This window comes from Oncorhynchus gorbuscha, linkage group LG03 (assembly GCF_021184085.1).
Source record: "Oncorhynchus gorbuscha isolate QuinsamMale2020 ecotype Even-year linkage group LG03, OgorEven_v1.0, whole genome shotgun sequence".
NCBI lineage: Eukaryota > Metazoa > Chordata > Actinopteri > Salmoniformes > Salmonidae > Oncorhynchus > Oncorhynchus gorbuscha.
In genome coordinates, this window is record NC_060175.1 from 55,973,429 (window position 1) to 55,987,140 (window position 13,712).

At 41.4% G+C, this 13,712-nt stretch overlaps 1 pseudogene; it reads right to left on the bottom strand.

Annotated features, from left to right (window-relative positions):
• Positions 1-614: 614 nt before the first annotated feature.
• LOC124020988 lies at positions 615-4,208 on the bottom strand (annotated as a pseudogene).
• Positions 4,209-13,712: the final 9,504 nt, after the last annotated feature.

The following is a 13,712-nucleotide window of genomic DNA, read 5'->3' on the forward strand; positions in this document are numbered from 1 at the left end:
TTCCATAAATGGTTGGCCTTGCTGTTATATTGGCCTTTATGTTTCTCGTTCATTGGTGGTGCATGGGGCAGGGAATGGAATTCAATGCATTTCTCAGGGTGGAATCTGATGCTTGAGGGGCAGCGCTTGGAGGGCTATATCGGTCAGGTCCCCATTTGACAGTGGGAGATCTGTCGACGTGCCCTTGACCCTTTGTGTCTCTGGCTAAGAGGCTGTTAGATGAAGAATGTGATGTGGTTGGGGCAGCTTCCCTGCAAGTATGTTTATTACCAGATGAAATAGTCAAACTGAATCTACACATCAAGGGAACATTTGGTTCATTTGGCCAACCACTTAGCGATCAAGGTTTGTAGGGTCTACACAGTGTATTAAAATGTTTACCCAGCCAGGCCTGCTTTGTGACCAGATTAGCTGTTGATGCATACGAATTAGGACCAGTAAGAGAGAATAAAGGACACATGTTCAGTAATATTGGTGTGACATTTATTACTGTACAAGAGGCAACTAGTATCGTCTTCCTGCCGCTTCGTTTAATTCAGACCAACAACCACAGTTCAGAAATTGTTTAAGTAATGCTTCAGCACAATGTACACAGGTTTACAATGGTCATTGAAGTTGAGAGGTTGGAGGAAAACAGCACGACCTGATGAAGATATCCCAGAAGCCTTGTACATCTTCAGGTTCCCCAGAAAGATATCCTGCAAGACAAAATCGTCAGCAGGGTAGCCTAGTGGTTAGAGAGTTGGACTAGTAACCAAAAGGTTGCAAGTACAAATCATGAGCTGACAATGTACAAATATTTCGTTCTGCCCATGAACAGGCAGTCAACCCACTGTTCCTAGGCTGTCATTGAAGTTCAGAATTTGTTCTTAACTGCCATGCTAAATAAAGGTAAAATACAACACAAATTCTAGTTCCCAGTCATGTGCACCTATACAAAACTCACATTCAGTCACAGGTGTAAGCCACATCCAAGTACTTATAGGTTCCGACACAGGGGTCACCGAACACAGAGTTGGATACCTTGACGATACACTGGCGCTTTCCATCACACCTGTGTGTCAACAGGGAGAGGTTAACACCACAGCCAATGACTTCCTCCAGCTAAATGTACACTGAAGGTTTCAGTACCTTTCTGCCATTTTGCTGGTGGTGGATTGGCTGAGGCAGCTGGTGTTTGAGTTGTTCATGTGGGCGCCCAATGGAACACACATCGTGTTGACGACGACCATAGTTGGCACGCTGAATACGGATCTCACCTCGATCTGAGGAAGAAAAAGGACAAACCTGGGTGTTGGTGTGGGCTAGTGACTAATATACACGTCACCACATGATTAAACTGTACGGTAGTGTTGACCAGCTTACCACATAGTAGTTGAGAATCAGAGCCATCACATATGATGCTGCTTACTGCAAAGACAACACAGGAGTTACACCACCGGCCAGACAAATTAAGACATACATTAGCCTGGTGAAGTGTTAGTGATGTGTACTGACAGGGAATGTTGATTTCAGGTGTATTATTTAAAAGTCATTATAAACTCCTTAGCATGAACCAAGGTACAAAAAGTTAGGCGCGTCATCTTCCACCATTACCTTTTAGTTTCACTTCCTTGTGAGCAGTTCTCGAAATGCTAACATTTTAAGGAAACTGGCTTGGCTAGACCTAAACTGGTGAAAAAATAAAGTCAACCCGCTACACCTAATCTGTATTTCTAGGCAGTTTGTGCCAGCTGTCAGATTGGCTATAAAACTGTGGGAGTCGCGCTAGCTAGTTACTGTTCACTGAAACATGGTAAACCAGATTAAGTGCACAAGCATCAAATAAGCTTGAGACACTTCCATTCCATGTTCTTGCTGGCTAATTGAGCTAGATATGTCAATTTAACAAGGAACAGCAGCAGCACATGAGACAAGTCAAAAAGGTTACTGCAAAAAGGGTCAATGCGGATAGTCATTCAGCAGTTATGGCTTGGGGGAAGTAGAAGCCGTTCAGGGTCCTGTTGGTTCCAGACTTGGTGCATCCGTACCATTTGTTATGGAGTAGCAGAGACCAGTATAACTTGGGTGGCGCGAGTCATTGACAATGTAGGGCCTGCCGACACAGGTGGTGTCAAAACCCTGATGCAGGGAGCGCGGCCTCTGATGTACTGGGCCGTACGCGATACCCTCTGTAGCACCTTGTGGTCAGATGCCATACCTAGTGGTGATGCAGCCAGTCAAAAAGCTCTCAATGGTGTAGAATTCAGGATCGGAGGGCTGATACCAATCCTTGTAGCCTCCTGGCAGGCAGGGGCTCGGCCCTCCGTTTCCTGTAGTCCACTACCTTTGGCATCTTAGCACCACACTGCCAGGTCTCTGACCTCCCTATAGGCTACTCAAACTAAAGAGGTTGCATATCCACAGCTTGCTAGGGTTAGTTAGCAGGTGAGGGTGGTTTACACTTGGAGAAACAAACGTTAACAAGCTGGTACCATAGGGGAACCAAACCATTATATTAATTTTCTAGCAATCAGCTGAGCTTACTTTTTAAAGATTAAGTGGGTAGGAGAATTAAACAATGTCCCAACATGCCACAGTCATACCGACATTACGTCGAATCCAAATATGGATATGGGTGCCCACCACTAAATATTATAAGCACACATTCAGAGACTGACTTGTTTCTTGCTGTTGGACACAGGAGTATTTGGTGTCCAGGTACTTATAAGTCCCCGACACAGGGGTCTCCAAAAACGAAATTGGATGCAGGGACAATACTGTCATGTTTTGTCATTGGTTATCATGTCTTGTCTCTGTGCTTCCCCTCTATTCGTTTCCCTCTGCTGGTCTTATTAGGTTCTTTCCCTCTTTCTATCCCTCTCTTCCCCTCCCTCTCTCCCTCTCTCGCTCTCTCTCCTTATCGTTCCGTTCCTGCTCCCAGCTGTTCCTCATTTACTCTTTTCACACCTGTCCCCTATTTTGCCCTCTGATTAGAGCCACTATTTCTCCCTCTGTTTTCCGCTTCTGTCCTTGTCGGATCCTTGTATGATGTTCGCTGTTCTGTGTCCTTGTCTCGCCCTGTCGTGTTTTATCTTCTTCAGATGCTGCGTATGAGCAGGTGTCTTAGTCTGCTACGGTCGGTGCCTTCCCGAAGCAACCTGCAGTCTATGGTCGAGTCTCCAGTCAGTCCTCGCAACTACGAGTGGATTTCAGTTTTTCCTGTTTTGTTTTCTCCTTGATATATCCAGGATTATTACTTTTGTCATATACTGGAATAAAGACTCTGTTTTCGTTAAGTCGCTTTTGGGTCCTCATTCACCAGCATAATAAATACACTCGCTCTTCCCACCGCATCTGTGTGGTTCAAAGACATGTTGAGGTCATGAGTTCATACAGGTAAACACAACAGGTTCCAGCACATTTCTGCCATCTTGCTGGTGGATGTTTACACTACAGCCAAGGAGTTACAGGTTCTAATACCTTTCTGCCATCTTGCTGGTGGAGGATTGGCTGAGGCAGTTGGTGTCGGTGAGTTGGTTATCAGGGCGCCCAATAGAACAAACATTGTGTTGACGACGGCCGGAGGACATATGGATCTTACCTCCATCTGAGGGAGATGGAGAACCGTGAGGCACGAAGGAGAGCCAAGTATGGGTCTCTATGGTGTGGGCTAGTGACGCTAATCTACAGTATAAACGATCATAGGTGGTCAGTGAGTATACTGTTCAGCAGTGTGGACCAGCTTACCACATTGCAGTAAAGCATCAGAGCCTTCACACGTGATGCTGATTGCTGCCAGGACAAATACACAGGAATTACACACCACTCACATTAGCTTGGTTAAGTAGTATCATAATTATTACATACAGTACCTCCATCTGTTAGTGTGCAGCAAGCTGTAGCCAGCACTGAAACAACATCACACAGCTCATTCAGCAACATCATATGCACTTGGACCATGAAGCTACAACTCAGCAATGGTCTCTATACTCAAGCATTTCAGTTATACTAAGTATATTATAGTCAAGTTCAGCATTTGGTCTCATATTCCATGCTTTGAATAGATTTTTGGCCAAAAGGAACTGAATGTCCCTCAAATCATATTACATGTACTTCTTTTTACTCACAAATACAAACATTTGGTCATATATATTTAAATTCTAATCTGCATCATATACAGATTTTGTATACTCACATGTGACCACCGTCAGTCTCAACATGCGCATGATGCCAGGTACAGGAGTGTTACTAACAGAGAAAATGCAACTGATGATAACAAGTTCCAATACACCTGGTATTTATGTTATGTGACATGTCTTAGTTTACCCAGGTGTATCTATTTGTCTCCAGGTGCACCTCATTGCAATTAGGGGCCGGCGTTTGCCGGTCAAAACCTGGCTATTGAGTCAGTCTCATGGAGTTAGATAGAGGACTCTAGATGGATGAAATCCATGTTGGCATGAACATTGCCACTGAGGGCTTCCAACAAAGTAGCCATCTAGGTGGAGCTTCTTCGTTAAGGAAGAATCACACGGGCCACTTTCAGTCGCAAAACCTTTGAGCATTGCAGATATACATTTCATTAATAGAGACAACGTATTTCCTTAATAATCTCCATGTCGGGGAGACATATTTGTTCAATATAGCATATTTTTATCTGAACCTTCCAAAAGGTTTCATCCTGCCTAACGCTCCCCATTATTCAATCCGGGTAATCAGGAGGGATCAGCCAATTAATTATACTCTTGAGCAAACACTGCATAACTGTAGGTGGCATTAAATTGCCAACATTGGTTTCATACAGTACCTTTTCAAACAACACACTCTGTGATGGTGTGCAGCCTTTAAGTTTGTTTGCCAACTCATAGAAATTATAGAAGACAATGGACTACTTTAATAAAATGAATATTGCCTCTATTGTCTCTAATGTAATTACATTTGTTATTTGATTTGAATGAAGCTGCATTTGCGCTCACGTACTCCATAATGGGACACATATAAAGATGATATACTGTGACTATCATTCTCTATGGTCCGATCCCTATGATGTGTTGTTCTGGTGGCTGAGAGTGTGTTCTCTTCCTCTCAACTGTCCATTCTCAGGGCTGCTGGACAGGTGCCTTGCCCGTCAACGTTGCAGCCCTTTGGGTGTTGCACTTATCAGGCTTCACCGCCATGGACCAGAAAGGCTGGTCCTAGTCATTTTGTGCATTTATATGTTCCCAGATGCCACTCCTGTGAAGGGAGAGCGCTGCGCTTGAAGGCAGTTTGGTGACCACAGAACCCCAGTACAGGTACTCTATTGTAAACATTATTAAAGTGAACCGTGTTGAATGACCATTTACATATGGCAGCAGTTTCTATGGTACAGGGTAGAGTACTAGGTGGTATCAACCCAGTACCCTGCTCTTAACAGTGGCTAAGTTTGGGCTGGGTACTGGGAGGAGGCCGGCAAGAGGAGACGATTTTAACGTCCGATGGACTGGAGTAAGAAACTTCCATCTCCAGTTTCTCAGTCTCTAGGTCACAGCTTTGATGCTCCTGTACTATCACCTCCTTCTGGATGGTAGCGGGGTGAACAGGCCATGGCTCGAGTGGCTGAGGTCCTTGATGATCTTCTTGGCCTATCTGTGACACAGAGCGATGTAGGTGTACTGGAGGGCAGGCAGTGTGCTCCCGATGATGCGTTGGGCTGACCGCACCACCATTTGGGGAGCCCTTTGGTTGCAATTGCCGTACTAGGCGTTGACACAGCCCTACAGGATCCTCTCAATGGTGCACCTGTAGAAGTTCATGAGGGCCTTACAGGACAAGCCAAATTTCTTCAGCCTCCTGAGGTTAAGTAGGTGCTGTTGCGCCTTCATCACATTTTCTCTACGAATAGATCATTTCAGGTTGATTTTGATGTGCACGCCGAGTAACTTGAAGCTTTTCGTCCTCTCCAGTGCGACCCTGTAGAAGTGGATGGGGACTAGCTCTCTCTGCTGTCTACTGTAATCCACAATCATCTCCATTGTTTTGTTGACATTGAGGGAGAGGTTATTTTCCTGGCACCATTCCGTCAGGGTCCTCACATCCTCCCTGTATGCCGTCTTGTCGTTGTTGGAAATCAGGCCTACCACTGCTGTCAGCAAACTTGATGATTGGAAAAAGATGCACTCAATTTCGAGTCTCATAGCAAAGGGTCTGAATACTAAGGTATTTCAGCAAAACTTTCTAAAAAACTGTTTTGGCTTTGTCATTATGGGGTATTATGTGTTGATTGCTGAGGAATGTTTTTTATTTAATCCATTTAAGAATAAGGCTGTAACGTAACAAAATGTGGAAAGGTCAAGGGGTCAAGGGGCACTGTAGGCTTTGACGAACCTTATACACTTCTGTAAATTTCATTAAAACTACAACATGTCAATGTTCAACCTTATCATGCGATATCTATGCAACAGAACAAATGAACAGGAATGACATCTACTCTAATGAGTGGCTAAAAAGAACTAGCTGAATGCCACAACCTTACTAAACTACAACTCCAGCCTTCTGATGTGACCCGCTGGATTCAAATCTTAATAACCCAACATCAATAACCCAGCAGTTTTTAAAGAAAAGAAAACAACCCAACTAAGTGGGAAAACAACCCAACACCTGCAACCAAGCAGTTGGATCAACCAGCATTTCTTTTTTAGAGTGTAGGCTCCACTGTTGACTTGTGCTTGGCAGCCAAATGTATAGGTGTCCCCATAATATTTCAATTGAGGAAGTGTGAACATAATAATTGATTTAGCTATCCACGGTTGACGTCCCTTCAAATAAAAATGCCCCCATCCCGCTGATTTGAGCTGCTGAACAGCAAGCTTATTTACACTTGAGATGCATTTATGGAAGAGCAAGTGTATTTGCTTTTTCCAAAAAAGTTTAGCTCAGTGGGGAATTAGGGATGCCCCGATTTGCGATCTGGAAATCTTTTGCCTACTACATCAACAGACAGGGTTTCATGAAATAAGTCTATAGCCACAATGTTTTTTTATTGCACATTAGGCGATGTTCAACTTTAATTCACTGGCACAAAACATATAAACAAAGTACTCAATATAAAAGTTGATAAATGGAGGCCATTCATATAAAATAATGTATATGTGCAGCACTGTGTTTTCAACATCAATTGATCAAATCAGTTCTATGTTCTCTTGTCAAACTCTGTAATGTCATGGAAAACACAGGGACGTCAATTGAGACTAGTAGTGTCAGCGGACCTTGGCGTGTGCAGAAAAACAGTCGGTTATCCTGGCTGGAAGTGTTGCTCTCCTGCCATGTAAACATTACTGCCATGTCAGATTCACACGGGACTAAAATGATGGATGTGGTGTATCGTTCTCGTGCACATACTTTCATTACCCAATAAAACTAATCCCATAGGTCTTAGTCAACTTTTTATTTCCATTTCATGCATTTTACTGGAAGTGAAACTTTAAGCATGGAAGCTGCATCGTACTGTCACTGCTTTACTCCTGTATAAAATCAGGATTTATGACAAGAGCGTCGTATTTCTTTTGACAGAGCAACATCAGGAAGCCCTTCGATGTTTCAAACCAGAACAAGAATCCCTGTGAGAACGTCTGCAGAACAGCGCAGAACAGCTCAATCAAGACTGCAAGGTTAGTATGTTGTTTATTACACCAATATCCTGATGAAGAGAATATTCCAAACACAGGTTATGTAATTCATCATGCCTATTCCAATGGGGCATATGTTGGTCATTTTATATTTTATAATGTTATTTAGCTTTATGTGGCTGCGTAATGAGACAATGGAAAACATGCATTGTTACTTTCAATATCTCTTTAGGAAAGCAGAATGCAAAGGTCATTGCCAAGAAAGACTCAGTCTTGGAAGAACTGGAACAAAATAAAAGATCAACAAGCAAACATGCATGTAGAGATTCAGGCCACAGCCCAGGAATTTCAAACATTAACAGTTGAGATACATAGGTGGGACATTTAGGAGGTTCCTATTTTCATGTTTGGTGAACCTAAATAGTCAGATTGGTAATACACATTCTTATATTACCTTTAATTTTGACTTGCTTACCATGGCAAAATACATTGAACTGATGCTTACTTCAGTCACAGAGCTTGACAAAAGAATCATTGAATTAGGGAAACTATTGCTCGCCTTCTTCGCCTTGTACCTACGACAGCAGCACAGCCGTGAAAAAAAAGTAACCACGCCCTCTTGTGTGCAATTGCTTTATTTTTCAAACATTGACATTAGTTTTTATCTTGTATGCAGCCAGAGATTACATATCAGTTTTGTTTTCTGAGAGAGATCAAAGAACAGAAAAAAAATGAAGACAGCCAGCTACAAATCCTTGAAGATGAACTGGTAAAGATGATATGTAAAGATTATATAAAAAATATTTTAAAAACGCTGAATGTGAAAAAGAATCTCACGACAGACATTGCCCAGCATGAGTGAGTCCTTTGATGTTCAAACATCACTTATCCAATAACCCGAGGGACACTTTTCCTCCATGTCTCCGTTTAAATAATGCTGAATGTGAAGTCTTCCCCAGGGTGAGTTATGAGGAGCTATCAGAAATTTTCAATCAGCTGCAACTGGAGAACACTATTCTGGAGTAGATGCAGAATGAATCCTCAGAGGCAACTATTCTTGTAGCACAACTTAAGGTCTGTATGAATTGAACATGCATTGCTGTATGTATAGAATAATTAAGCAATACGGCCCGAGGGGGGTTGCGGTATATGGTAAATGTATGGTGGGTGGGAAAAAGTACCCAATTGTCATACTTACGCAAAGAAACCTTAATAGAAAATGACTCAAGTCAAAGTGAGTCACCCATTAAAATCTCACTTTTAAAAATAAATCCCACTTTAAAATATATATATATTGGGTTTTATATATACTTAATAAACAAAAGTAAATGTAATTGCTAAAATATACATAAGTATCAAAAGTAAAAGTATAAATCATTTCAAATTCCTGGGGTGACAGGTAGCCTAGTGGTTAGAGTGTTGGGCCAGTAACTGAAAGGTTGCTAGCTCAAATCCCCAAGCTGACAAGGTATACCACTCTTCCTAGGCCACCATTGTAAATGAGAATTTGTTGTTAACTGACTTGCCTAGTTAAATGAAATAAATTAAGCAAACCAGATGGCAACATTTTGATTTAACTTTTTCTGGATAGCCAGGGGGGACACCAACACTCAGACATAATTTACAAACCAAGCATGTGTTTAGTGAGTTAACCAGATCAGAGGCAGTAGGGATGACCAGGGATGTTCTCTTGATAAGTGTGTCCGGCTCAGCATTCAAAATTGACTTTTGGGTGTCAGGGAAAATGTATAAAGTAAAAAGTACATGTTTTTTTTAGTAATGTAATGAAGTAAAAGTAGTCCAAAATACCAATAGTAGAGTAAAGTACAGATACCCCCAAAAACTACTTAAGTAGAACTTTCAAGTACCTGTATCTTTACTTTACACCACTGCCAATATACCACGGCTAAGGGCTGTTCTTATGCACGACACAATGAGGTGTGCCTGGATACAGCCCGTGGCCATATACCACAAACCCCTGAGGTGCCAATTTATTTAAAAAATGTAGGGGGTAGATCAACGTTAATATTGCAGATAGATTGTGGCTTCCATCAATGTAATTGTCTATATCATTTCAAATCCCCCACATATATTTTTTGTTATTATATACTCTACCAGTCAAAAGTTTGGACATACCTACTCATTCAAGTGTTTTTCTTAATTTGTACTATTTGCTAAGTTGTAGAATAACATTGGAGACATCAACACTGAAATAACACATATGGAATCATGTAGTCACCAAAAAAGTGTTAAACAAATCAAAATATCTTTTATATTTGAGATTGTTCGAAGTAGCCACCCTTTGCCTTGATGACAGCTTTGCGCACTTTTGGCATTCTCTCAACCAGCTTCTTGAGGAATGCTTTTCCAACAGTCTTGAAGGAGTTACCACATATGCTGAGCACTTGTTTGCTGCTTTTCTTTCATTCTGTGGTCCAACTCATCCCAAACCATCTCAATTGGGTTGAGGTCGGGTGATTGTGGAGGCCATCATTTGTTTGTTCATCTTTCCATCAAACCTGACTAGTCTCCATGCAGCTGAAAAATATCCCCACAGCATGATGCTGCCACCACCATGCTTCACTGTAGGGATAGTATTGGCCAGGTGATGAGCGGTGCCTGGTTTCCTCCAGACATGACGCTTGCATTCAGGCCTAAGAGTTCAATCTTGGTTTCATCTGACCAGATAATCTTGTTTCTCATGGTCTGGAGTCTTTTAGGTGCCTTTTGGCAAACTCAAAGCATGCTGGCATGTGCCTTTTAGTGAGGACTAGCTTCCGTCTGGCCAATGATTGACCTGATTGGTGAAGTGCTGCATAGATGGTTGTCCTTTAGGCCCTTCTCCCCCGATTGTTCAGTTTGGCCAGGCGGCCAGCTCTAGGAAGAACCTTGGTGGGTCCAAACTTCTTCCATTTAAAAATGATGGAGGACACTGTGTTCTTGGGCACCTTCAATGCTGCAGATCTGTGCCTGGACACAATCCTGTCTCGGAGCTCGAAGGACAATTCCTTTCGACATCATGGCTTGGTTTTTGGTCTGGCATGCACCGTCAACTGTGTGACCTAAAATAGACAGGTTTGTGCCTTTCCAAATCAATCAATTTAACATACCACAGGTGGACTCCAGTCGAGTTGTAGAAACATCTCAAGGATGATCAATGGAAACAGGATGCACCTGAGCTCAATTGAGTCTCATAGCAAAGAGGCGGAATACTTATGTAAATAAGGTATTTCTGTTTTTTATTTTGAATACATTTACAAACATTTCTAAAAACCTTTTTTCACTTTGTCATTATGGGGTATGGTGTGTAGATTGATGAGGAAAAAAACATATTTAATCAAATTTAGTATAAGGCTGTAACGTAACAAAATGTGTAAAAAGTGAAGGGGTCTGAATACTTTCCGAATGCACTGTATATACACTGAGTGTAGAAAACATAAGGAACACCTTCATAATATTGAGTTTCAATCCCTTTTGTCCTAAGAACAGTCTCAATCCATCGGGCATGGACTCTACAAGGTGGTCGAAAGCATTCCATAGGGATTATTACTCCAATGCTTCCAACAGTTGTGTCAACTTGGATAGATGTCTTTGGGTTGTGGACCATTCTTGTTACATACGGGAAACTGTGGAGCATGAAATACCCAGCAGCGTTGCAGTTCTTGACACACTCAAACTAGATTGCCTGGCACCTACTACCATAACCTGTTCAAAGGAATTTTAATATTTTGTCTTGCCCATTCACCCTCTAAATGGCACACATACACAATCCATGTCTTAAATCTTAACAATCCTTCTTTAACCTGTGCCCTCCCGTGTATCTACACTGATTGAAGTGGATTTAACAGGTGACATTAATAAGGGATCATAACTTTAACCTGGATTCACCTGGTCAGACTGTCACGGAGAAAGCAAATGTTCCTGATGTTTTGTACACTTAGTGTACAATCAGTTTCAAGTATCCTCCTTTTTACAGAGTTGGCTACAATTTCATTTCCATCCTCCAGAAAAGGAAGATCTAATTTTACAGCAAATAATAGAATAATAATAGAATAATATTAACTCCAATTTACTGATACAGACAAAAATAATGAAAAAAATTCTAAACTTATGTCACACAGGCATACTAACAACAGTGGATGGAGGTATTTGCTCAATCCAAAAAGTATAACCAACTCATTGCAGCACTGCCACAAAATGGGAAGAGACCATTACTTTTTGAAGAAATTCAAGAATGAATCTGCCTGCAACCCATTCAAAATCTGTAGCTCAGTTGGTAGAGCATGGTGCTTGTAACGCCAGGGTAGTGGGTTCGATCCCCGGGACCACCCATACGTAGAATGTATGCACACATGACTGTAAGTCGCTTTGGATAAAAGCGTCTGCTAAATGGCATATATTATTATTATTATTAAAATCATAAATGGTTTAAAATGAGTAGTGTAAATGGAAAAATGTATCAGTCAGAGTGTTTGACAGCAATACCGTATAAAATTCAAGTCATATGAGAACAGGCTTTTGATGGCTCAATACCTTGCCATCGGATCTATGAATTGATATATAAAACAACAATTGACACTTCAACAAATTATTTTAAATTTAAGCTGTAGTATAAAATACTTGCTACAAAATGAATCCTCAATATATTGGGCATTGAACAGTCAGCCTTGTGCAGACTCTCCTGAGGACACAGAATCAATAGAACATATTTTATGGTACAGTCCATTGGTGGCTCGATTTTGGAGTCAGGCCCAGGAATGGTTGTTCAGTCTTAATGTCTGTGTTCAGCAGGACCTGCAACCTACATTGTTAGGGAATCTGAAAAACCACAATCAGTCAATGCGAAGTATCATTATACTCCTAGGTAAAGTATGAAGGGATGAATTGTAAAAGAAAATAGAAAAATGCCATTATACTGGGAAAGATGGGTTAATCTGTGGACATCGGAGCGTGGAGTTAAGATCAGAATGAATAATGGATTGGCCGCTGTGGGTGAAAATCCAACACTTGAAGAAAGAGGAAGTTAAGAATATATATAATTATTTAACTACAGGTATCATAGAGCGAAATAACTGTAAGTAGCGGTATAAGTATTGTTGTCCATTAGCTGAATCCAATTAGGGATGGAATGGTAGGGTGACAAAAGTACTAAGAAGAAAACATACAAATTATATACATACCAAAAATGTATACAGTTGAAGTATGAAGTTTACATGCACAAATACATTTAACCTCAGTTTTTCACAATTCCTGACATTTAATCCTAGTAAATATTCCCTGTTTCAGGTCACTTATTTTAAGAATGCGAAATGTCAGAATAATAGTAGAGAGAATAATTTTTCAGATTTCATTTCTTTCATCACATTCCCAGTGGGTCAGAAGTTTACATACACTCAATTAGTATTTGGTAGCATTGCCTTTAAATTGTTTAGCTTGGGTCAAATGTTTCGGGTAGCCTTCCACAAGCTTCCCACAATAAGTTGGGTGAATGTTGGCCCATTTCTCCTGATAGAGCTAGTGTAACCGAGTCAGGTTTGTAGGCCTCCTTGCTCGCACACACTTTTTCATTTCTGCCCACAGATTTGATATATAATTGAGGTCAGGGCTTTGTGATAGCCACTCCAATACCTTGACTTTGTTGTCCTTAAGCCATTTTGCCACAACTTTGGAAGTATGCTTGGGGTCATTGTCCATTTGGAAGACCCATTTGCGACCAAGCTTTAACTTCCTGACTGATGTCTTTAGATGTTGTTTCAATATATCCACGTAAATTTCCTCCCTCATGATGCCATATATTTTGTGAAGTGCACCTGTCCCTCCTGCAGCAAAGCACCCCCACAACATGTGCTTATTCGTTGGGATGGTGTTCTTCAGCTTGCAAGCATCCCCCTTTTTCCACCAAACATAATGATGGTCATTATGGCCAAACAGTTATATTTTTGTTTCATTAGACAAGAGGACATTTCTCCAAAAAGTACGATCTTTGTCTCCATGTGCAGTTGCAAACCATAGTCTGGCTTTTTATTGCGGTTTGGGAGCAGTGGCTTGTTCCTTGCTGAGCGGCCTTTCAGGTTATGTCGACATAGGACTCGTTTTACTGTGGCTACAGATACTTTTGTGCCT